Genomic DNA, 26542 nt, shown 5'->3' with positions numbered 1-26542 from the left:
AAAAGCGCACAATTTTTTCAATCCCTTTGGCACAGCTCAGCTCTGCAGACTGAGTAAGAGTAGCCCACCTACATGGATCAGAAGCCGTATGGGAGTTGCACGGAGCGCATTGTTTGACAGGAGCTGCAAAGTCCTTCCTGGCTGGGGGCCAAGCCAGGTTTCCTGGCAGGAACGTGGCCTGAGAGCCAGCTCCCCTAGTCACATTAGCTGTGCTATCTGCCCGCTTCAAAACAGGACATTTCACGTCTATGAAAACTTTGAACATGAGAAGATTACTTGGAAACCAGGAGCTGTATTTATGTCAGATGCACCTACTAAATCATGATTTTCAGAACTTTTGAGAGAGGAACATTATCCTATTGCTACTCTTTTAAAGAGAGTGTCTTTGGGAGCTGTGTGCAGGGGATGTATATCTGACTGACTGCAAAACTCCAAGATTATTCTTCTTTTCTTTTTTTTTTTTTTTTTTCAGACCATTAAAATGGTTACACTCAACAGCTTTAAAATAAAATTTGGCAAAATATTACTTTTACTGCTTCTCAATTTGTATCTCATATTACAGTTCTTGCAAGTGAACAAATTGGAAGCTTATGTCTTCCAGGCTAAATCCTGAGTGCACCATACAGAATAAATATTGACTCTAGTATAATGACTAAGGGTCAGATCCAACCTTGTTTTAAATCTTTTCTGTCCAGCTCTGCCAGCACAAAGCCAACCCAAAACCGCAGTAACTGGCGCCTGAAGAATTTGTATTCTATAGGGCAAGTGTTAGCACAGACAAATGGCAGTGGCTCCTATGAAATCCTTGAATTCATTCACAGACCTCTGCCAAGACCCTTATTAGGCAAGTCTAGTTTATGTCTGGGATAGGCCCAGCAGCCTTACAATAGGAGCCACCTCTGAACTCTTTTCCACCTGCAACTGAGAAGAAAATTGCCTTGGCCTTCCAGGAAGAAAGACAGCATACTTTCAGCTTGCTGTCCTACATAGTTTCCTTTGTCCAACTAATGAGATTCCCCAAAGAACTGCTTGGTGCTGATATCTGAGTGAAAAATGTAAGAAGACCGGGATCGCTAGTAAAACATGGACTTATAGTTTCTCCTGCATATGCAGAGTCGTAGGTGGGCTAAGTTTGAAGAAGAGCTCTCAACCAGCATCCAGTGTGCACCTCTGAACTGAAGGACTTAGCTGGCATGAAGACAGGCAAGCACTTCTTCCTCCTTCGTTCCTAAGTTATATATTCATTCATGGGCTGAGGATGTTATGTAGCAACATAACAAAAAAGAATGCAGTCCTTGGGGTATATACTTTTGGTATTTTACACAAAAAAGGTAACCAACTGACACTTGGCAAAGTCTGAATTACTGGGGAATGGGAGCCTGCCTGTGCTTTTGCTACAGTTTGGCAGGAGCAGTAAGACATCATTTTGCACATCCGAATCAAAGAAGGCAGCTCTTTTAAAACAGGTTAGATGTATTTATTCTAATCTACCACTTTCTGCTGTTGTTACCTCTTCAGATTTGAAGACACTGCTCTAATTCGTTAATTTAATTCCACCCCTGATATTCTTCTGTCTGCCCTCTCGATTTCAGTGCTTTATTGAACGTATTGCCACTCCCCAAAACCAGCCAGAGAACTACAGTTTGGGAAAAACCCTGGAATTTTTATGGGTTTGGTTGGGCTTTGGAGTTTTTTTTGGTGGTTTCTTTGGTGTTTGTTTTTTTTCTTCTTCAATTTGGGCAGCTGAATTAATTATTACAATATACTTTTTAAAAGGTCACTTAAAAGTACCATCCAATACAAACCTAAACACAGCTCAGTGAGTACACGCAGTACACAATGACCTAAGAAACTGTACTAAGTTTACTCGAGGACAAGCTACAGGGCAGGACCTGTTCTCCATTGCTATATTGTGCTCACAAGGATTCCCCAAGAAGCCAGGAACTGAGCGGACTCACTGAGAGGATCCAGTTATAGGTACATCAAGGACAGACTGCAACCTCAGTGTGACCAAACAGCTTCAGGCTTTTACTCTCATGAGGGCAACTGGTAGTTGTTGGTTTCAAGGGACAGATTCTGTGCATGTAAAACTAGAAGTGGTATAAAACCTGGCATTTTGATTTGTTTAATTATTATTTCAGATATATTACTATATCTGGCTTATACTTTGAGAACTGTTCTAGAATCTCAGCCATTGAGAATTGGAATCTAACATATTTTAGATAACCGTAGTAGTATTATTTAATTAATTTTATATTTTTACCAAATTCACCTTATTGTTAATTGTTTCATATAGTTCAAAATACTACCTGAGACCATTATCAGATTATGTTGAAGAAAATAACTGGAATCTGTCTGCTTAAAAGCACACTGAAAGCAACTAAGAAAATAAATAATCAAATCTGTTGCACCCTAACGCCTGAACTGTAGGATTTTAGATCTCCTTTAGACATTTCACATAAATGTACATGTGTACTTGCTGTGAAGAAGAGCTAGACTCTGAATGTGATCCTACTGAGTCAGAGGTCAAGCACACACTAACAGAAAAATCAGGTACGAAACAAGAGCCTCACATTACGAGACTTGACTCAGAGAGACTAAAAGGAGACAAATTATTCCAACAAGGAGAGCCAAATTTAGTTCTACATTAACCTGGTATGAATCTGAAGCAATGAGTTACAAATCCAAAGATGCAGTTCCAGATTTATTCCTCATAAAAACAAACAGAATCAGACCACTTAGCTTTAGGCTTTTATATCCTACCCCCAAAATACTTGAAGTTATTTGTCACAAGGTGAAAATAAACCAATCCAACACCTCTAAGATGTCTACAAAGAAAACTGTAATGTATACTACATGAAATGTTCAATTACACAGTAGTAAGAGAAAATGGGTGATTTTCATTAAGAGATGCTGGTTTGCATCATAAATGCTTTGAGTACAGCTGCAGCAAAACACTCAGTTTTTCTATGTTAAGTATCTCAAATATAATTTTAAACTGCTGCTCTCTGTAGAAAAACAGCACCAACCAAAAACCTTCACTTCAAATTGAGTGTATTTTAAGAAGCCATAGAGAAGTCTAGAGCAGAAATGCTTTAATACTGACCTTTTAACTATAATGACAAGGATTGCTCACTTAAAAGTATATCACTATTTCCTGTTTCAGCATCATACACAATGTACACATTACTACCAGATGGGAAAAAAAGTATTAAAAAAGCTTTAATGTTGCAAAAGACCAGCTGAACACTTATTTCCACAGGATGAGTATTAAAAGAGAAAAAAAAAGAAAAAGAAAAAAACTATGCAGGAGCCAAATTAATCATAAGCGCTTCCTTTATAGGTAGGAATTTGAAGACAAATCACAATTCTTCTCTTTGAATTGAACAAAACCCTGCTATCAAAGAGATGCCAAGTCAAACAGTCTTGTCAACCAATTAGCAGTTAATTGATCCCTCTGATCCCACTGCTTTAAATGGATCAGGTAAGTATTTTGTTTCTGGTTGCCTAATCTTGCTGTGAACTTCAAGAGTCTGACAGAGCATGTCAGATAACACAAAAGCTACCTGTTCTGTCTGACTGCCTGCTGACATGGACATCCTGAATCCATCTCTATACAAAAGCAAAGGATTTGGATTATTCAGATATGAGACTAAACAAGAGAACTATATAAACCGCTACTCGTTTCATGCTGGTACTTATTTTCTCGGGGAACAAGTTAAAAAATGAAAACGGTTTAATAAAATACCAATAATTTCCCATGTGGACCTTAAAATGTAATGGCAGAGCAATGGCAGATCTGACAGGCAGTACTTCCAGGATTATTAAAATTTCAGAAGGCAACGAAAACACCCCAATTGTTTTGCCCTGTCCATACCCCCACCCCTACTCCCCCCATCTTCTTTTGAACAGTAGTACATAGTTTTAAGAGTGGGAACAGTTCCCATGCAGAGAACAGCCAGAAACTGACGCCCGCCAAGGTCCTCTTTAAACACCGTTTTCATGGCTGTAACAAGGTTTATATGATGCCTAATCCCATTGGTGCTATCTGCGGAAGAATGAGTGTCTCTCAAGGGTAAATTAAATAGTAAGCAACAGTATTTACTAAATACACATTAACAATGTCCAGGAGTATCCAAAACAGTGCTGAGATACAAATGAGCTCTTATTCTTGGACTACTCTCTGTCAGCAGAAACTCAACTGTATCTCACTTTCTTCTGAGCCACAGCAGTTAAACATAAGGATACTGTGCCAAACCATAGAAGTGTCATATAATTTGCAATCACGGTTTGTAGAATTACTTTTTGCCATGTAGAAAATAAAGGGAGCTTTGGCCCTGCCCAAAAAGGGCTAAAAACTTCTGAAAAGCAAAGGCTCGGACACTAACCAGTGATGCTATGTGATGCCACTGGGATTGCAATAACTGGTGAAAATTACTGAGATGAAAGATTTTTTTTTCTCAATTCAACACAAAGGAATGTGTTAATCGGAAAGGGAAATTTCACACCTAATAAAGGATAGATTAAATAAACTATGAATTTAACAGCACTTGGGAAGGATAAAGTGTATGCAAAGAGCAAGATTCCCATGTGGATGTGGTTTGTAGTCACTTACAGACTTATAAAACATCACCCACAGTAGGAAGGGTAAGAACATTTTCACTGGAGAGTTCAAACTGTTAAAGTTGTCAGATAAAAGAATTTTCCTAACTGAAAGGCATGCAAAGGCTGAAATGCCTCATCATTTTCACACAAGGACTGCAAACAGGCAGCCACTGGGGAGAATGCAGCTGTACTGGTAAATCCCTGTTAAGATATCATACAGCTTTTCCCCAAGTTTTCCCAATAAAAAAAAAAATCAAAATTTGAGTAAATATTGCAACATTTTTAGGTACAAAGTAACTATTCTTCTCATGCCAAAAGAAAACACTAGGCAAATATCAGGACTTTGCCTAGCATTTTCAACTCAGAGGGAAAATAAAACTGAATTTTCTGGGAAGCAAGGGTTTTTAAGTTAAAAAGTTACACAATCCTAATTATGCAACAGTGGCAGATTTTGTGAACAGCCATGCCTCCTTTCACACCATGTCAGAAGAAACCACTTCCATTTCACATGAAAATATCAGTATCTTTCAAACACCTTTTTGAATGAGCAAATGTACTGCCTCTGACTGAAACCCTCGCTATGGGAAGAATTACATATGAAGACATTTATAGTGCCTGAGCTTGCATTTGTTTTTCACTCACACCAATTATTATACAAGCTTATTTTAAAACCGGTCATTGTTTACTAAGATCTGTGGTTATCACATGAAAAACAAAAACAGACACATGCTAAGCATCACCAGTATGCTCTTCATTTTTTTCTTTTTTCACTTTTTGCCCCCAAAGTAGAGTGGGTCTTCACAGCAGTTTTATTTCAATCTATCCTGAATACTTTGTGAGAGTTCAGCTGAGATCAGCTATTAAGCCTCAAATCTTAAATATTGCATAGATGTCACAACAGTCACTACTCAGCAGCCAAAATGTTTCATTTTGACTAATGACTCAATACAGGCATTTTGGTGCAGCAAATCCAGTCACTGATCATTGCCTAAAGGTTCTGATCACTACAGTGGTAACATAGGATACATTAATTAGACTGCATATTTAAGAATGCTTTCTTTACAACCCTCAGGACGGCTAGCAGAGGTAAAAAAAAAAAAAAAAGAAAAAAAAAAAAAAAGAAAAAATACTCTTTTAAATTATTCTGGTCATATTTTACAGTACTTTGTTCTTTTTTTTACTGTATGAAGCATTGAAAGTCAGTATGTATAACACTCAATTGCACCAGAACACCTCTTAAAAATTCAGCAATATATGCATATGCTTTTTGCTGCATTTTGTAGTTATACATGGAATTTCAGTCTTTGCACTTAAGTTTCTTTCTACAAAACACCAATCAACTGTGTTTATTAATATTACCATCAGTCTCCCAAGCAAACACTTCTGAAGAGATGAATGTCTACCAAAATGCCAGAAACTACTACATAAAGCCTCTGTTTTTCCAGAGCTGTTGCTATTTAAGGCACAGACTAAGCTGACAGCTAAGTTACAGATTCTCAACAAGCACAAAATAATAGAACTCAAAACATTTTTCAGGAAAGACACTGTTCAGATTTCATGATGACTTTTTATCAGACAAGGTCAGACCAGGGTGCATCACCACAGCACCCTCAAGTTTCATACACGTATCCCGCATACCACTTTTGAAACTACTCCAAGGAAACCTGCAATATGAAACCATTGAACACCAAATTACTCCTATCCATGAAAAGCTGAAGTAAGTGCAGCAAAGAATCCTAATTTCAGCCACCAGGCAAGAGGTCAACAGGCTCTAAGAGGACATTCTCAGGACTGATAGTCCATCAAAAGGGAAAGCAACTGTTGCTCAGCTTTAAAAAACTTCAGACAACTTCATACAGGGTTCTCCTTCTCTTGCACCCTTCCTGGCTCATTCCACCAAGTTTAGTTTTTCCTTCCAGTATCAGAAGTGGAAGTGAAATCACCTAACAGTGTGGCCCAAAAGTATTTTGGGTGCTTATGATACACCAGCAACATCTGTACACAACAAACAAAAGAAAGCATCACCAACATGCAACCCAGTGTTCTGAGTTGGAAGCGACCTTTGAAGATAAAGTTCAACTCCCAAACATTCCCATGTCTAGCCCTCAACATTCCCTTTATAGACAATGGAAATGATCACAAAGAGTATGGGCACAAGCATGAAGGGCTTCATGCTTGCTAAGCTACACTTGAACTAATTGTTACTAAATGTTCCTTGGGATAGCTCCTAACAATCTGAAATGCTGCACTGCAAACCAAAAACATGTAGGGCTATTTTCCTTAAGACAGCACTGTTTTAGCACTCAGACCATCTAAGATAAATAATCTTATCTTAGACCTAATCGACTCGCTTATTCAATTGAACTCTTCCCCTTGCTTTTCCCTTCCTCCCCCACCGACAGGGTTTGAGGACACCCTGTTCGCCTGGAGATGGTGAATCACTACAAGCCAGCAGGCCCACTCGGTTCCTCAAAAGACACAAAAGGTGTAAAAATAGCTCGTACTAATGAAGCAAGTACAGCGTCAGCAGCCAGATGAGCGTGGGATCTGATAAGGGTCTGTTGTTGCAAAGGGCAAATTATTAAGAGAATGCTTCTGCCTCTCTCTCTCTTTTTATTAAGCTTTGTTCTTCCTTTGCTGAAACCAGCCCTCTGCAATGCCTGATAAATGACACCTGACACGGCTGGCTGTAATTGCCAGTTTCATACCAGCGCAGGAAGTGGTGCCTCTCTACAAACTGAAGGTACAGTGGAGGTGTCACTAAAAAAAAAAAACAAATAAAAAGAGGCACAAATAAACCCTAAAAATAGCCAGGACTACCCACTGAGTATGACTGTGCGGGTATATTTAGTCTGTCTAACACCAACTTTTCTTGTTAAAAACACAATCTTACCTTCATGCAAAACAGCTTCCTGTTTCTAACTTGAGAAACCTGAGAACACAACGGGGGTAAAAGTCAGATCTTGAAATCATCCCCTTTTTATGGCCATTATAACAAGAGTAAAGGTGAAAAGACCAGGCAGACCTGCCATGTGGCTTCTGCATCCTGACATCCCATGACAAATAGCTGGAAGCTTTCTCTTAACACATCCCAATAAACAGCCCATCACACTACAGGGATAGATTCAGAGGCAAAACCAGAGCTGTACCAGCCAACTCTGGGAAGCAGCAGGAGGTGGAGGCAGGTCCCACGCCCTGGAGCTTGGCTGTGCCCGGCCAGGGCAGTGGGACACAGTGGCTCTCTCACAGCCCATTCCTGCATGCCACATCTGCCCCAGGCTGGAGCACAGCCCTTCCCTGCGGATCTGCCAGGAAGGGAAACATTAGTTACTGCCACTTCAGGCTGCAGCCAACAGGTCGCCCCTTGGCCAGGAACAGGAGGGCTGGACCTACTGTTGGCACTGTCCAACCTTGGTTGGGCTGCCACACGGACCATCCCACTGCTCACCCTGACAGGAGCCCTGAGCCTCCCGTGGGTTTGACTGCAAGAGCACGAGCCACAGCTACACTCAACTGAGGTGTTCAGAGATGCTCTGCCAAGTCTCCTTCCAGGGAAACTCCATGCTCCTGCAGGCCATGCACTTTGCTCCCTGCTTCCCAAAGAGAAGGAAGGGACGGTCCGCACAATCCCCTTCAGAACATCTGCAACCATTTAAAGCCTGTGACTGCAATACTGCTACTGGAAGCCACGCTCATGCCAAATTGCTAGTGCTGACTAGTGCTCTGCATGAGCTGCGCAAGGAAATGGTCTCTCCCACAATTTTGCTTTTTGTTAGATATCATGATCCATTTGGCTGATGCGTACAAGAAGGGTTTGTTTCATTATTTTCTGTGTGCCTCCACACACCACCCATCACTTTTGCTGAGCTAAACAAAAAAACACACAGGTTTTTACCAAACCTTTTCTCTCATTTACAACAGGGAAAAAAGCCCACTGTAACATACCGCGAAATTCACGTGCAAGATTCAATCCAAATTATTATTCTGACATTAGAATTTTTCTTTTCCTCTGATTTTAACATTAAACAAAAAGCAACTGAAGTTAATAAGATTAAATTTTTAACATTAGCTCCAGTGGGAAATAGACACCATGTTCTTTTTTTGATATGTTGTGATTAATTCCCATTGATGCAAGAGCACTCCTTGAGCAGCATTATAGTTTTGTCTTTTCATTCTTTGCCTTAGCAGTAAATTTAATAATCACTGATTTTTTTTACTGGAATAGATAAACATGATGATGCACGACAAATCAGTTGACAATACTATTCTTTAGACAATTTAATTTTCATCTGAAATGAAGAATAAGGGTTATTATATTAAAGGAAATATGGATGTAAAAAAATTATTAGTAGGCTTAAATACTGAAGACCATATTTTGGCAGTACGCTTCCATAAAGTTAATAGAAGACAGGACCACATACCCTCAAACACTCTGAGGATCTTAAGTCATAAAGTTAAAAGCAAAGTGATCACAACCTCAACCTATCTCCTCACTCAGATTTGGAGTAGAAATTCTGTTTAAGTAACAGTAATACATTACCTGTCTTTTTAAGATTGAACCCATCTAAAGAAACATATATAAAGGAGAAGATTAAGCTAAGAAAAGTATATTAGAAAAATTAACAATTATCTTCACTGTATATTTAAAGAAACATAACACTTACTATTACACTGTATTTTCCAAAATTCTGTAGAATACACTGAAATCCCAAAATCATGGAATGAAGTCTTCTTTTTTGGTAGGTTCCTCCTACAGGCTTTCTCCTTTGTCCAGTGTTTAAACTATGGGTGTTGGAACCTTCTTGTCCCAAATGTAGAATCATGGAATCATTTCGATTAGAAAAGACCTTTAATATCATTGAGCCCAACCATTAACTTAAAACTGTTAAGCCCACCACTAAACTATGTCCCAAAGTGCCACATCTACAAGACTTCAAACACCTCCAGGATGGTGATTCCACTACTTCCCTGAGCAGCCTGTTCCACTGCTTGACTAACCTCTCTATGAAGAAATTTTTCCAAATACCTCAACTAAACCTTCCCTGGTGCAAAACTTAAGGCCACTTCATCTTGTCCTGAAGTAAGTCCCTAACTCACACCTTCACAAACAGATGGCACAGGTGGAGTGGGAGACTGGATATAGTATTGTCCTGCACTTCAGATGGGACAGCAGTTCCACAGTGGCATTTCCCACAAAATGAAAGCCTACAGTTGGTTAAGGCACACCACTCCACCATGGGGAAATGGAGGCAGTGGGCATCAGCACAGGACAGCAGGGGAAGCTGCAACAGGAGCTATGGGAGACAGTAAGGAAATACGACATTAAGCAAAGAGAGTCTGCACTATCTCACATCTTCCTATATCCTGCTGCAGGATGCTTTTTCTGCAGCAGCTGTCTCTCTCACACCCCTGCACGGTGTCATTTTCCCCAGTGTGCACTCCCCTCCCACTCACCAACACGTAAGGCACACCATGATTTATGTCACCTCTCCAATCTGGCCCAGCGTCTCAGAGGTGCAAGCACAGATGCAGTCTACCAAGGGTTAATATTAATGCCTTTTTGGCATTTGCAGCAGGCAAGTGGCTCAGCTCATAATGCAATTTTGTCCTCAGGAAGACCTGTAGCAGGTGGGAACAGGTTGCCACGGGGCCTGCTGCCTTCTGTGCACTGACATGTCTTTGTTGCTGGGCAAAAGGGCACATCCAATTAGGTGTCTTTTATTATTAACGTTCTGCTGTTTCATCTGTTGATCATGTATCCTCCTCTCAGCCCCTCTGCACCCCAGCTTGTGTAATGCACTGACATCTGCAGAGACACTGCTCTATCTGGGACAGCTCAAGTGGAAATCTGATGGTGGAGACCGGGTATCTTCCTCTTGTAGACCCAAGCAAGGGGGCGGGGAACAGCCAACAAGTTGAACAAGACCACAGTAACTAGAATCTTCAAGCTAAAAAGATGAGAAATATGAGGTATCTGCTCTGCTGGGAGTAATAATTACAATGTATTATTAACAAAACTCAGGTTTCATCATTAACTTGACTCGGGTTTCAAGAGCTGATCTCACCCTAATGATCCTTCAAATTACATCCAGACTTTCCTTCAGAGTAGAACCAGTACCAGCAAGCAAGTCTGCTGGTAACTGTTGCACTGAAAAGAGAGCATGGGCAAAAATGAGCTATAAATACCACAATCAAACAGGTGCAAAGAATTACAGACATTTTAAGTTGCCCGAACTCAGAGCCATCTCACCACTTGGATCTGATCCTGTCAAAAAGATAGAGGCTGTAACTTCAAAGCAGCCAAGAGGAAAGGGCTCACTGTCAGTGCGTGCTGCATATGGCACAGCTGACCCGACCCTCCTTCTGCAAAGGATTGACTCCACTCAAAGATGTCAGTCAAGTCAGAGCTCCTCTCTTGGATCTCAAAACATGAGAGAGGCCACCTACATGTTTGCCATAATGAAGTAGCCAACTGTCTCAGTCACGACCCAACTCCTGCCACAAAAAACTTGTTTGATTTTGTTCCTCTCCCAAGCTCATCAGAGGAACGAAGACCTTCAAAAGCATTTTCTCAACCCCTAAGCATGAGATGAAAATGCCACATTAATTGTGAAGATTGGTGAGGTCTGCCTGAGTAAAATAAACCAAATTGCTCAGATGCAACTGCGTAAGAGGGAGCCTAATTGCTCTGCTAGCATCAACAAAGAGCTGCTGGTTCATTAGAGCAAGCTGGAGGAGCTGCTGTTTGCATCTTCACAAGCTGGGAGTATTTGATTGCAAAATCGCTATGGATGTTTGATCCAAAATTCTGCCTCTGATTTCTGATCAGCAAAACTTAAAAGCAAAACAGCCATCACACTGATATTTTTCTTCACAACTTTCTTTGGGGTAACAATTCATTTTTCTTTTGGATCTGTTCAAGGATGTCAAATCTAATCATTAGATAGGATATGAACTTTTATATTCGGTATAAACTGCTTAGAGAAAGAACAGAATCAATGTGAAACAAATTGCAGTTTCACATGACAGCTGGAAGATGCTAGCACTTAGGCTGCTATCCTGAAGCCTAACTGCATCAGAACCTTGCCAGAAAGAGCAGAGGACAGAGGAAGGCCAGAAAAGGGCCAGTGGAGGTCAAAGGCACTCACATTTCCTGCTGACTGGTCAGAGCAGGTCTGGACAGCAGGCAACCAGGCAGACGGCAAAGGAAGCTTACTTCCATCTCATCCAACAAGGGAATAATTTGCTGAATCACACTAAAGGGGAATATGGCAGCTAGTGCCATCAAAATGTCCAGAAGCATTCTCTGCCTAGGGCAGTTCTACACCCCTGCTGAGAGATCACACTGCTCTGCTTAGGTTTGCCAGTCCACCCCCTCCTCATCATAAAGCTCAGATGAACCACGACCTTGCTTTATGCTTTAAATAGTTCTTTTCCATCTCAACCACCTTCAGACTTAAAACTTTCAGAATGAAAAACACAGATGTAATCTCAGGCAGATAATCTCAGCAAGTCTATCAAAAGCACCTTATTTTCTCCAACTCAAACTCCACACGTAAATAGGTCCACATACGGTCTCAGACACATCTGCATCAAGAGGTCCATTTGCCTGAGTGTTTACTTTTGAATGCTTGGCACTCAGAGGGACACCAGAAATGCATCCAGTTGTTTTTCATTCTTTAAGGAAAAGGTTGTTTACACCTCTAGGAACAAAGCCTTGATGAAGTTGCTCATAAAATGCACCACCCATGGATTCAAATCTGAATCTTTTCTTTTTTTCTCCCTTTTTATGCAGTTTGAATCAGCTTGTGGGAAAGTTAATAGAAATATTCCACCAGTGAAGTGAAAAGTGGATCAAACTAGTACAACACAAGCCTTCAATAAAGCAGAAAATTCCACATGGAGTGCTCTCAGGAAAATCTGTCAAATGCAGAACTACTCATTGTGCTGAGGGCTCAGGTAGGTCAGCCTTTTGCATGCTCTGCTTTTCACTCAAGGTGCTCATCAAGAGTGGAACCCAAAACCTTCTTTTCTGACAGGTCATGAATTAAATAACTACAGCGGGTTCCCAGGATCTCTTACCTGCTGCCAGCAATCTCACATAGAAATACTAAAAGTCCTCATAGAGTAAATTATTTCTAGAGGTATCCTTTTAATCACAGACTGCTGTAAGAGACTTCTCCAGTAGCAGTGAGTTTAGGATGCACAGAGTATCTGCCAGCATTAAAAGAAGAGCACACTGAAAACCACAGCTCCAAGTTGTCAAAATACTGCTTGTTGCAGAAATTTCACCTATGCCAACACTCTGCTAGCCCAGTCCAGGTAATAACAGCAGTTGCAAACATGGAAAAAGTTATAGGCACACTAATATAAATGGGGCAGCATTGCTCACAGATATTTTTAAGTCCCAGTAGTGTTGATCCACCCATGAGCAGGTCTGAATTTATAGGAAAGGAAAGAGTAAGTGGGTGACTACCCCACAGGAAGTTTCTATTTTGAAAAGTGTCTGCCTTGACTGAAAATCAAGATAACACCTCTGAAATTCCCACCTGTCGAATACATTCTGTTTCCTCCTTAGTCTTCTTTTTCTCTCTACAGTGAACTGAGCTGCTCTAAAATTATTTTTCTGTGATTTTCAGCAGAAGTAAATAAGGAAGGAACTGCAGACAAGCACTGAGGGCATTAAACCCACAAGAGACCTAGCTTTTGCCCCCTTTGAGAAATCGATACAATGCCAGCTTGAGTCGACTCTGAATCCAAGTTTTAATTAGACAGAAGGTGAAATCAGTCAAACCTACCTCTTGCTCAAATACTATTCTTTCCTTAGTATCCCACTGCTCCCCAGAAAAAATGCTCTTCTGACCTGTTGGTCGCCTGTTGGTGACCACTTATGCAGGCACAGGATCCAAACTCTGTCCCACTGTGTCCTCACCATCTGCATGTTGTCTACCTCTCTATCGAGAGCCTCCAACAAAAGCTTCCTATAATAGAATTGTCCTGACTCACAGGTAGAGGGGGCAGGGAAGCTGACCTCGCTGCAGCATCAAGAGTCTCTGACGCATTTTGGGAGGCTGAAAGAATGCAGCCTTGTTTTCAATGAGGTTTTATACAATTAACTTCCAAAATATCCCCCTATAGCTCCATGTCCATTTGAAACTTGATACTGTTTAGTGGTTCAACTCAGCACTATTCAGGGCTTTAGCCGTGTGCCTGGCGAATGAGCAGTACTCACCAGGAGAAGAGAGTTTCTCAGAAACGCAGTCACCCAGGCTCCTGACTGGCTCCACCTCTTGTCCACCCACTCCCAGTTTCAGACATTTCACATTCCAAAACTGGAAGTGTCTGTGCAAAGTAAGATCACATTATTGCACAACATGCTCTTTTCCTTCTAAGAGCCACTGCATCTTCAAAAGTGCATCAACTCCAACAGCAAGAGAGCTGTTTACAGTGAATTTCTATCTGAGTGGGAGTATTTTCTCCATGAATCTCATAACAAGGACAGGACGTGAATGGCTCTTCCCTACATTTGGTAAGATTCTTACCGAGATGGCATTTATTCAATACTTCCACATCAGCATGCCTTCCCCTTTAAGCTGCCTTTTGAGAAATTGAGAATTCATTTTTACACTTCCTTAAAGTATTTCTGTGCTGGATAATTTTAGGACATACAAACAGAACAATTTCTGCCTATCTTATATTTAGAACCAAGGCCTTTGCAATGCAACAGTGAAATACAACTGATTGTCCAAATGTAGGTTTTGCCAATTTGCCAAACAGTAGGAATAATTGCTGTGATCACTCCTTCAGTTAGTCTTCAAATCTAACAGGTGAATGAAAACTCCAGTTTCAGTTATACTTGAAGAAAACTTTCCATTTTAGTATAGGGGACTATAAATCAGGTGAGCTGTATTGTTTTTCCCAAAGAACCATACACAGGTGGAAATGCTGGAGATACATTGTGCTTTTTGAAACTGTGCTCAGCTTTTTGGTACAATTAGGTCTTTGCTATTAGCTTAGAAGGTTTATTTGATGTTTCCTTGAATGCCAGCAACTTATGTTCGTATTGCCTAAAGGCAACTGATGACATACTTAAATAAAGAATTAATGACCAGTCCTTACATGTACCTTCTTCTTTCTATTCAGACCTGCCATTTTTGTCTTCAGCACCACAGGGGCAGCTAAGCAGTGGGGAAGCAGAAGGTTTTCGGGCTGGGAGGGTTCCCAGCACCATCTGGTAAGAATGGGGATGCTGGCAGGATAAATGACTAACACAGCTCTCAGAAACCCTTCCTGATTTCACTGTTAAACAAGTTCTCCATAAGCTGTCAGTACTATCCTCCCAGAAGGAAGAAGGTTCAGATCCAACAGTCAGCATTCAAAAATCTAATTCAGGCTGCCCAGTGACTATTATGAGGGTCAAAACAAACCAGTGACAGAGGAAGAGGAAATGGGAACTCGAGAGAATCCTATGAGAGGTTCAGGAAAAGGGACTGAGGAGGATCCTTTACATGTGTGCTGGCACCATGTTTTTTCTGTAGGTAAAGATAGTCAAGGATTTTCACTCCAAGTCATCCATTTGGAAGACAATTGAAAGTCACCTGCCCTTTATCCAGTGGAAGAGATACCTAAAATTGAGCTAATGGCTTAAACTTACTTAGCCCCTATTCCGTCTGTGAGCATGTAAAAGGTTAGACTGTAATATTTAACCACAACTCCCATGCCTTTCTGAGGAGCACAGAGGGGGTTGCCTGAAGGAAAGTCAGACATTGGCCATGCTGTTTCCTGTGTGCACCAGGTGAAAAAATCTGCACCTGCCTTCAGGCTCATGTAGATTGCAAGTTTCCTCCAGTGCAGTTGCTGTCACACAGTTCACCTTCTGGTACAGCCCATTTCCTCCTGGGGACATTTCCCTCGGGGACAACAGGGGCTAGTACTCTGTGCGTGCTACCAGTCACAATCACCAAAACTGCCATCTGGTCCCCATGCAATATAACCAAAGTTTTACTGCTGTGATTAGAACTTGCTCCATGTGTCAATGAGAACAGAACGAAGAACTCTTATGAGAGACAGCAAGACAAAGGTTCATAGACATCTGGAGACACAGTACCATAAGGAGAACCCAGCACCCACCGCAAATGTTGGTACTATTCAAACTGCTAGTTTAAAAAGTAAAAGTGATATTCATTCTTTTTTAACATTCATCCATAAGAGGTCACTGTGTCATACGACGAATACCTTGGTGTCAAGGTGGTGTCAGCAGCATTCTCCTCCCTTCCCATATGCTCAGCACCAGGTGTCCAGTCACTTCCAGTAATGTCTCAGTCATTAACCAAATGCCCTCGGTAGGGGTTGTCAGGGTAGGAATTAGAACAAGGGAGGTGGAAGTCCTTCATTTTGATTGTGTGATCTCAGTGAATTTTACAATCACTTAAACATACTTTTTATTCCCCATTAATCTCAAACGCAGTCCAAGTGTTTTACAACTCCCACAGACATTTTAAATAACCAGCAAAATATACTCAAAATTTTGGGAAACTGAATTTAAACAGCAAAGATATAAGATCACAAATGAACAAGTCTCCTCTGGTTCCTCAGGGCTTGGGGCCTCTATTTTAGAATTTGTTTCACTTTGACATTGCTTTTTCAGTAGAGTAGACTTTTTCACACAAGTTCACTACAACCCAGTGTGGGAAATGAAGACTGTCAAGGTGATCTGCCCACAGGAACTTCTCAAGAATAAAATGTTTGTACTGCCATTCATAATGAGATGAGAAACATAACAGGCAGATACAACTTAATAGCAACTGAAACCATTTTAGCTCAGATCAGCTAAACAAAGGTCTTCTTCATGGAGTAAAGTGACTTAAAGGGAAGTATTTAATTCGGAGATTTCCATGGGAAAACAAAAAAATAAAAATAGCAATATGGAAATTTTCCAGTGGAAAACTTGTTCTTGTGGAAATTCCGCTTTCAATTGACAAATCGTTTTTATGGGAAATTCCTAAGCAGCTGTAGGCACAGCCCTCATGCTGAGACTTTTAAAAGCAGCTCATGTTTGACCCAGCACCCTCAGATTTCCCACATCAGATAAAATGCAAAAGCAAAGCCCTTGTCTTTCCCTTACTCCCAAGCACACCCTGCAGCACTCAAGCAGTCTCACTGTGGGCATAAGAGTATATTGACTGCATTGGCAAGCATGCACGTGCTTACAGATGGGGTGCTCACAGGATTAATCTTTTAAAGTCTCAAATCAAGACTAACTAGAGGCTCTTATTAAGCTCTCTCTAATGTTCTGATAACTCTGATACTGGTAAAGCTGTCACTGACTCCAGCAACAGGTTTACCTGCACTAGCGATTGCAGGCTTGAGAGAATCTTCAATGAAACTTCAAATGAAACTTCTCACAGTGGACTGCATCAGGGAGAGAGAACTTGGTGCCGACTTTCATGTGCTTTATGTGAATGGTCACAAATCATGGATACAAGTCTATCATTATTAACTGTTTTACACTGGCTTAAACCTGTCAATAAGAACTATACACTCTACAGCTACCATTACAGAGAGGAAAATAAACACTTTTAGCAAGCGTGCTAAGCATCTTCTAAATTTGCAGGAGCATTGAGTAACTATTGCCTTTACAGAATGATATTAGGAAAGCATAAACCATTCATTATAATGCATCTTCTATCCACCACTTTAGCATGAATCATCATCCTGTGTAAACAGGCTAGAAATCGTATTTATGGTAGGGCTCAAACTATCTCAGAAAGTCAGAGGAAGAGAAAAGGTATTACAAGAGGCAGGCTTGTACAAAACCTCACAGTCCAGAAAGGTACTAGAAAGGTACTGAGCACCTAAATAATTCACTTAAACATTTGCAGTGATTTACAGTGTTTCTGTACCAGACTTGGACATTTCACACTAACACATTTTTAACACAAAATAAAATTTAGAACCCTTTGAGTAAAAAAATTAATTCTACTGGCTGTATGGGACTGGTCTTCACAATTTATTCTAAGGAGCGAAACTGTGTCTTTCCCGATGGCCTTCTGCCCCACACAGCCTATTCAAGCGCAGAGAAGATCCAGCATACTCCAAACTGAGCTGGGCTGGAGAAGCTCAAGCACAGTGGAGCTTTGGCAGGAGCCGGAGCCCCAGGGTGCCATTGGAGAAGACTTTCAGCAGCTGGCTGCCTGCCAGGGGCTGCAAGCCACAAGGTGAAGGAGTGGACAAAGGCCACTGCTCAGCTGCTACAGTGACCTTCAGCTATGCTGATCTGCAACAAGAATGCAGCCCCTGGCCACGCTTCCTTGGCTATCTGTAGCACCACATACACACGTGTGACAACGAGTGGGCACACACAGCTCATGCCCGTAGTGCACACAGGGCCCGCGAGCTCCTCTCTAGCCCCAGTGCTGCTCTGCACTCAGGCAGCACAGTAACCAGATGTGCTCACCAAGGCATGCTGCATGGTCACGACAACCAGACACCCCAAATTGCAAGTACCTTGAATTTCAGAGATGGGCAAAAAAATCCTGTGTCCCTCCACCTGAAGGAATTCGTCTTTTCTGACATCATAGCAATAAAACTGCAATGAAACCCTTATTCACGCAAGCTATGTTACTGAAGTGTCAAGAAGGGCATTTATTTTCAGAGCCAGACACTTGAAGGAATACCCCACACGGCAGATAGCGTAAGTATCCCACATTTCCAGTAGAGAACAGAGCTACTTCTACTACACTGAAGCACATGTGATAAGAGAAGAGGGCCTGGGCCTTTCTCCATATTCTCTGCATACCTGTTACTATCACACAGCTGCTCTCAAGTCTACAGTTTCCTGTGAAGTATAAACTGCATACCACTTCCCCTACGGAAAAAAAAAAAGGCCTTGCTTGTTCTTAATTGACGATGGAAATACTGTCATATTTTCCACTAGCCAAGCTTGAAACCCTTACTGAACAAACGTTCATTAATTTTTCCACAACATTTTGCAGAAATGTCAGGAAACAGCTGCACCAGAATGATTAACTGTCCTTATCACTAAGGCTTCATTGGCCAACTTCAAATTATATAGGTTTTCTTCTTTCAAAACTCTACATTTAGTGATATTTTTGTTACTCTTCAGTTGACTGTTTCAGTACAACACTTTCTCTTCAAAAGTATCTGACTGCACAGGTTCAGTGGCAGACAGACATTTTACGACCAGTGGAAGAATTTGTACAGTTTGGAGCTGCATACTTCTAGGAAAAGATTGCTTCCTGCAGATTGCTCAGCTGTGTCTGTCTTGGATCAAATTCAATGAAATTCACAACTTGAAGTCAGGTTGTATTTGCCAGTCAGGCTGAATTCATTATACTGACAAAAACTTCTCCCGCTGCATTTTCTTATTCCTTTCTTTTCCTGTCCTCCTCTTTTCATTGTCCCTTCTCTCTCCCCACACTCTCTTTCTCACCTCTTCCTTGAGCTATACTATGTGTCAAAACTTATCATACAATGCCCTGGACATTTTCTGGCAAAAACAAGTGGAACAGTACACATCACCATCCCAAACATGCAAACGCCGAGATGCTAGAAGGCTTAGTACCAAATGAAAGTGCAGCCATCTGGAGGTAACTGCTAATGTGGATCTGAGCTTCCCAACTGGCTGAAACTTCGCAGTCTCAGAACCTTTCAGCAAAGTGTCAGCGAGCAAGAGACTCCACTCACACAGATTTGCATGGGGCACTGGACTGTAATTTTTCAAAAATGAAAATTCTTCAAATTTTGTTTAGAACACAGCAAGGTTCATGGGATTACTTTTAAAGACTGACATTGTAGTATAGTGTCCTGCTTATATTTTGAAAATGTTTAGGGTTACTACAGCATGGTATGTAGCAATAATTCTGCATGTATGTCCCTGGCAGATTTAAAATTGCAATTGTTCACTCCACATCTTAATTGAAGTTTTAAGCCTCAAATCTATCTTAAGATATTTTTAGACAGAGGGAAATACAGATGCAAATAGGTGTATATATATGTCTTGGAAGTTAAATAAAACTAATACCATCAAGTGGGGGGGTACAGTGGTTCAAGTGTTCATGCTGTTATGACCGCCTATCCCCAGCAAAAAGTAGGGTACTTGCAGGATTATAAAGAAATTAAACATATAGAGGTTAATCTAGGTATTATAAAGAATCCTTCCAGGTGCCTGTATTTCAAGACCATTTGTATGTCTCGCTTTTTAAAAGTATCTGTCGCACAGCAGCGTGCATCGCAGCACACCATCCCCACACATCTCCGCTCAGGGAGAGCCAGCCACTGGTGCCTTCACCCAGTGCTGGGTCAGCTCCTGAGCTCCTGCATCACCCACATGGACACCCGGGAGCCCTGGGCCAGGATGCCTAACACAGAATGCTGGCCTTGTTATTTAGGTGGTGCAGTGTTGGCTACAAAAAAACCCAAAAAATAAACCACCCCAGCTCTGTTTTTAAATTACTCTACCAAGATACTGCTTAGATGGCAGAAATTGCAGTACACTATATTCTGCTTAAAATACGCATGAATATATATGGGTTCTATTTACAAGACATGAAATACTGCCAAAAGTACGCAGGTTTTTTGAGGATTCGGTTTTATAATTCGCAACGCCACATTTCTCCTTCACGATCTCCTTATCTGTCTCTGCATTAGTTTGAAAACAGTAGCTCTCGGTGCCAGCGGATTTCAAGGACCGTGTCCTTCCAATAGGCGGGATGTCAGCGCACCGCCGTCTGCGGCTGCACGGCCACGCATATCGCGTGTGCTGGGGGGGAGCGGGAAATGAAGTTGTTAGATTTCATTAAACGAGCGCTGATTCTGAGGGCTCTGGGGGTTGGTTTCGGTTTTGAGGGGTGGGGACGCTCTGAAATGGACAGAAGACGAAGGCCTCTCGCAGAAGGGCTCCGCAGCTGCCCGCGGAGCCGGGGCTGGAAGCGCAGCGGCGCCGGGCAAGGGCTTCTCCTTCCACATCCCGCCCGCCCCCGCCGCAGCGCCGGAGCCGCCGGAGCCGCCTCGCCAGGGCGGCCCTTCGTGCCCCGAGCCCTGAGGCTGCACGGCGCGGGGCCCATTTCTGTCCCCTCTGGCCTTCTCGTGTCTCATCCACCCCCCGGCACAGGCTGCTCAGCCAACTGACGAATGGATCCGCTGTCCAGCCACCCTGCTCGGCCGCCTCCGGGACGTGAAAGAAGAAATGTGTTTTCCCTCTCTCTGGCTACTAGCGGGACCAGAAGCAAGTGCTCTCACTTCCCCGAGTTTCCACGTCTGGAGCTCAAACCTAGAGGAAGATTCAGCCTCCTTCTATTCACGCTGTCAGCAATGAGCAGCAGCATCTAGGGGCAATGTCACAACAAAAAGAGAGACCTTGAACTTGCTTCACCCTTTGCATGGTCGTTTATATTTGGGCAAAGTGGATAACAGCTCCTTTAGCACTAGCGGAGTGGTATTTTATGCTTGCTCGGCATTCACTTTACCCAGGTATAAATAGCAAAAGGTTTCAGACAGTAGAGAATCAGGACCAGTATCTTCAAAGGATTCTCCGCCAAAATAAGGCAGCTAGTCCTCCACACCACAGCTTGCAATCTTGCTCAGCTGCAGGAAACATTCCCTGAAGGATGTTGGGACTGCTGGTTTGGCAGCATTGCATGCTGTGGTCCTCAGAGAAAATGTGCCTTCCCACCACCCCGTGCCTAGTGGTGGAGTCAGACTGCAAGCTTTCACCTGTAAAGTAGGCAGTAATAGGGTTCCATTTCTTAATGGGAGCCCTTCATTAGCTCACACAGCCTATTTATTATCCTACCAGTATTAAGTGCTTGCCTTAATACCCTTAGCACACGAGGCACTGGTACATATCATCATGGTTACAATAACACTGGTTTGAACAATGTTAATTGACAGCATCTATTCTAAAATGCAGTTGTTCCAAACAAAAAGTGAAGTGTGGTATTACTCAGCTGACACATTATCGGGGAGAGTTCTCCATGTACAAGAGCCACAGCAGTAAGGGCCCAATGCACACAAGTGCCATTAAGTTACTTGCAAATAGAATTTAAAAAATGTATGCTAAAACTCCATTTCAGAGGACAGCCGCCATACTCTTGTGTACCAAAGTTCTCAATTTTCCACTTAAACCCTGCCTGGTGAGTCAGAACATGGCCAGGTTTCCATACTCCAGCAGTGTTCCATTACTCCTCCTTATAAATTTCACACGCTGTTAATGCTTTCCAAACTGGCAACAGAGCTCAGGGGTGCATGAGGACAGTTTATTTTCCTGCTGAACTTTAAACAGAAATTCCACAGGACCTCTGGCAGGGGTAACAGCCCTGCTGACAGCCATCAGCTCACACCCTCTCGCCCACCCAACTTTGATCCCAGGCTGCACAGAAACATCTCGGCTGCTCCCAGAGACTGCAGAGGGGAGAAAGAACAACAGAGACACCCATAACTCCCATTGCAGGGACCTTGAGAGGGATCCATAAGAAGAGATGCCCCATCTCTATGGCACCATCCTGGACTCCAGAATATTTGGGATCAGTTCCAGAGTTAAGTTCAAGGGATTTCCCTCCTCAATTTAACCCCTTCTTTCACTGAATTAATATATAGGTCCAACACTATTTACCTAATTCTGAAAAATCTGGTGAGGTTATCTCAAAATATGTTCTGTGTTTTCTTTGAACACCTTCTCCCGTGCTCATAATATCTCATGAGAATCTTGAGGATCATCCTTATACACCTAGCTTCTATGGCTGAAGATAAATATTGGATAATTTAAAAAAAAAAGAAAGTAGATGAGAGAGATCAAACTTTCCTTAACCTTTCACTCTTTCAAGCTTGTCTTAATAAATTCTAAGGGCTAACAATTCTTTGACCATCAAGGATGTGCCTGTAGAGAGAAGATGAGAGAAGAGGAGCTTCTCGGTACTTCAGGTCTCCTATAGCAACAAAAGTAACTGTGTACTGCACATTGGCACAAGTTTTGAGACTGTGACTGTGAAAACTGACCAGTTTGGTCACCCAACTCAAAAAAACATGGCACTGCAATCAGAAGCTGAAGACTGACCTTTTCTTGACAAGATAAATTGTCTTCTGAATTATCTGATGCCACAGTAAGACCTCTGTTGGGGATCCACTAATTTTAAGCTATTTTGGGTGTTAGTGCATTCAACAACATCAGCATTTTCGTAACTGCAGTTTCTACGTGCCCAAGTGTTCAAGACCCAGAGGAAAAATTAAACCTTGAACAGTACTGTCCAAGTGGAGTCCCTGGATACTTGACACAAGAACTGGTAAGAGAAGAGCAAGTGGAAAACCAAATATGTGGACAAAGCAAAGGCATCACTTCCAAATTAACAAAAACCTGCCCCAAAAGAGAAATGTCTCTAATTTTGGCAAAAGCTGGCTTCAGTTGTAACAGAAGGACACATAATCAGGTTTTAAATTTGGGTGACTTCCACATGAAGCCTTTTGAGACTGAAAAACCGTGCCCTTAGACTCACTCCCGCAGCTCATGCAAAACCACCCTTCCTTCGCTCTCCTACCTGGCTGCTGCCATCAAAGGTGCAAGTGAGTAATGGTTCCAGTCAAAGCAATTTGGTTCACTACTCCAGCAAATATGGCTGTTGACTCTCTCTTCCACCTATTTAGAAAACAAATATTAAAGATTTTCAACACCTGTGATCAACTCATCCTGCTGCTTGATTTTATAACCTGACATAGTGTTGACTACAGCAATACATGTTGTAACTTTAGAGATTGTCACAATCCTTCTTGCTACCTTCAGAGCAATGTGGCACCAGCAATCAGTAGCTCTCCTGTGGTTTCCAACTTGCTGTGGGCTAGAATACACATCAACTAATGCATGCCAAAGTGAAAACAACAGACATAAAACGCCACTAGGTGCATACAATGATGTATTTTCAAACATGATATATACAAAAAGCACGGTAAACACAAAGCATGAAGTGTCTTTGTAGTATCTTTACATTTAGGCCTTGGCATTCCAAGTGTTCTGCCTAATTTCTGTCTAATTTTGAAAACATCATGCCCAAATCCTAACTTAACATCACATAATTTTTAGTAAATGCAAATACTTTCCTGTTATTTACCCAGAGCAACGTGATTGTCTTTCATCCTGCTTCTTTCCTATTTAGCACTGTGCTTTAAAAGTGAAATCACCTCTAGGAATTCCCTTTTCCATATGATGCTAGTATGTTTTAGAAAGTAAGTTATTAGCATACACCACGAAAAACAGTCATAATCTTTACATTTCTCTTTACATGTGATGGCACTCTGGGAAAGACTACAAAGAAAGCACTTTCTGAATGCAGAAGACCTGCTGTAGGCATATGTGCAGGAGTGTATGTGCATCCGAGGCACAGAGCACCAGGAGATATGTTCATTAATGTGCTAGACAGCCACAGGCTGTTCTGCTCACACCTTGCAGGGAGTGGGTTACTGAATACCCTTTACTGGGGCCTGCAGACAAGGCACCAGGAACTGGAGACTCAGATCTAATTTGTACACAGCAGAGCTGCCTGAAATGCCCACCTTGTAAATACTGAGGCAAGAAACCTTCAGTGATCTTGTAGTGACAAGGAACTCCAACGGGCTTGGCTGTTCTGATTTTGAGAAGACCAGTGTAAACACACAGACAAGCACAGCATGCATTTTGCTAAGGGCACTTTCTTTCAGGCTTCCCTCCACATGTGAGATCCCAGGTGATGTAACGGGTAGGCAACAAGTATGAGCATTCCAGGTGGATGTGCTCCTGCACAGGGCAGCACTCCAGGAGTGCACAGCGCCCCAGCAAGAAATGCAGCTCATGCTGCCCCTTCTCCTGCTCTTTTGCCCTGCCTGTGTCACTGGGTCCTGGCTGGCTCAGGTGATCAGGTCACCACAGCAGAAGAAAGTATGTGCTCGTCAAGGGCTTACCCAAGTCGCGATAGAGGAGCATGTCAGAGGACTAGGAGAGGAAAATCTCAAACATAGCACACCTAACTTGCAGATTTGTGTCCGTGGCCTGACCATACCATAGCCTGAAGCCAAAGCAAACTTCCCTCTGCTTCTAGCAGGGAAAGCCTGTCCTCTGTGGGGTGGGCAACACATGGCGCTTCCACTGCTGGCAGATCACAGATGTGAGCTAGTGGAAACGGTGCCAAAAGCCAAAAGGTAAAGCAGGCCTGGAACTGGCTGGCAATAAAATGGGTACATTTACGCTGTTTTTCCCTGCAATGTTTGCTACCAGCAACAAAATCAAATGGTAATGTATTATTGACCAGCTATGTCACCAGCAGTCTATACAGGCATCTGAGTATATAAAATAACATATGCTCTGGCTGTAGCCCCTGGCGCTTTATCACACCGATCTACAGCTTTCTAGGAAATGATCTGGGTGTGAAGCCAGGAACCACTTTTGAACCTTTGAACAGACAGGGTCCAATATGGTTTTAATCTGTTGGTGAAACCTTGGCACGGCTCTGCTCAAGGGCAAAACGGTGTATTTAGCAGGGCCAGCATTTCAATTGCTACTTTTGCAATTGACCTGAAAAATGTCCCAGCCAAAAAAGCAAAGCAATAAAGAAGTCATGAGTCCTTATTCTCACGTACCTCAGTAGGACCTAGGGGTACTCTGAATTACAGCATCCTCCCACTGGTGTGACATGGATACCTTCCAGCCCTAAAGCCGATACCCCTGTACTTTCACAGGCCAAAATGGTTTTAGTGATGCTGGCTACACAAATTTGTTTATCTTATCTGCAACCTAAAGACAAGGGGTTTTATTTTTATTTACCCTCAATCCTCTTTATGGCACTCTGGCAGAAGCAGAGGAGACTTTCATGAAAAGAGAATAAAGCCGTAAGTGAAAGATGTCATTTATGGAACAAAATCACACTTCTGCTGCTTCATCTTCATAGAGAGGGTTTAAATTGAAATCCATGAGGAACACTGTATTCCATTTTGCCCTAACCTATTTTAGCTCAAAGCTGATGGGATTGAATGTCTTCCCTATTGCTGTGGTAACCACATTATCTTCAACATGGTTCTTCAAAGAATACTCTAGCCTCTGATCCATTCAATGCAGGCTGGATCAGTTTCTGAGTATTTAAGAAACTTGATCATTACTTACAAGGAGGCAAAACATTATCCAAACCAAGATCTGGTTAAAGACAGCAGGGTTTGGTCCTGGCAGTACTAGTCCATCTCCTTACTAACCTCACATCTCACAGCAGCACTGGTCCTGGCAAACAGAACGTGGTCTGAAGGAACAGCCAACCTGCAGATTCTCTAATAAGCCAGATAACGCATGTGTCATCAAACAGGATTTTGCTGCCTAAATAAAGCTCCCAGAGTTATTGTTTGGATAGTAAAACCAGGAGCTTTTTATTTGTTTTTGTCACTGCATTAGTAAAAATTTGAGCGATCCTTTGTTCCTTTGCTGCAGAAGAAAACGAGCGTGCTGCCAATGCCTGCCCACCAAAGACAGACAGTAATGCAACCACCATGCTGAGCATTTTCTAGTGTTTAGAAATTGCTAGGTCTCTTCTTAAAACTAACAAATGATTGGGGAAAAAGAAATGACCTGAAGTGGTATCAGAGGAGGCTTATACTGGATATTAGGAAAAATTGCTTCGTGGAAAGAGTTGTCAAGCCTTGGGACAGGCTGTGGTTGAGTCATCATCCCTGGAGGTATTTAAAAGACATACAGATGTGGCACTTGGGGACAAGGCCTAGTCGTGGACTTGGAAGTGCTCAGAAGTGCTGGGCTAACAGCTGGACTTTCAACCTAAATGATTCCGTGATTCTATTTGATCATACCTGGTCATGACTCTCCTAATCTCCTACAGTTGTTTGCCAGCCATTGGGACTATGAATAGACAAGCTCATCAGAAGGGAAATGAGAGTATGAAAATCACAGCATGTCTCA

At 42.1% G+C, this 26542-nt stretch overlaps 1 protein-coding gene across 3 annotated transcripts in view; it reads right to left on the bottom strand.

Moving 5' to 3' along the window:
• The window catches only part of HIVEP2 (HIVEP zinc finger 2), a 137020-nt gene that overhangs the window by 28926 nt on the left and 81552 nt on the right, over positions 1–26542 (bottom strand). For all 3 annotated transcript variants that reach the window (XM_066315567.1, XM_066315566.1, XM_066315568.1), the window contains one exon: positions 23157–23254. The gene's annotated coding sequence lies outside the window, so the exon portion shown is untranslated. The remainder of the gene's footprint in view (positions 1–23156; positions 23255–26542) is intronic.

This window comes from Sylvia atricapilla, chromosome 3 (genome assembly GCF_009819655.1).
Source record: "Sylvia atricapilla isolate bSylAtr1 chromosome 3, bSylAtr1.pri, whole genome shotgun sequence".
NCBI classification, from domain to species: Eukaryota; Metazoa; Chordata; class Aves; order Passeriformes; family Sylviidae; genus Sylvia; species Sylvia atricapilla.
Note: the sequence above shows the minus strand (reverse complement) of the source record. Positions and strands in the feature narration are given on the sequence as shown.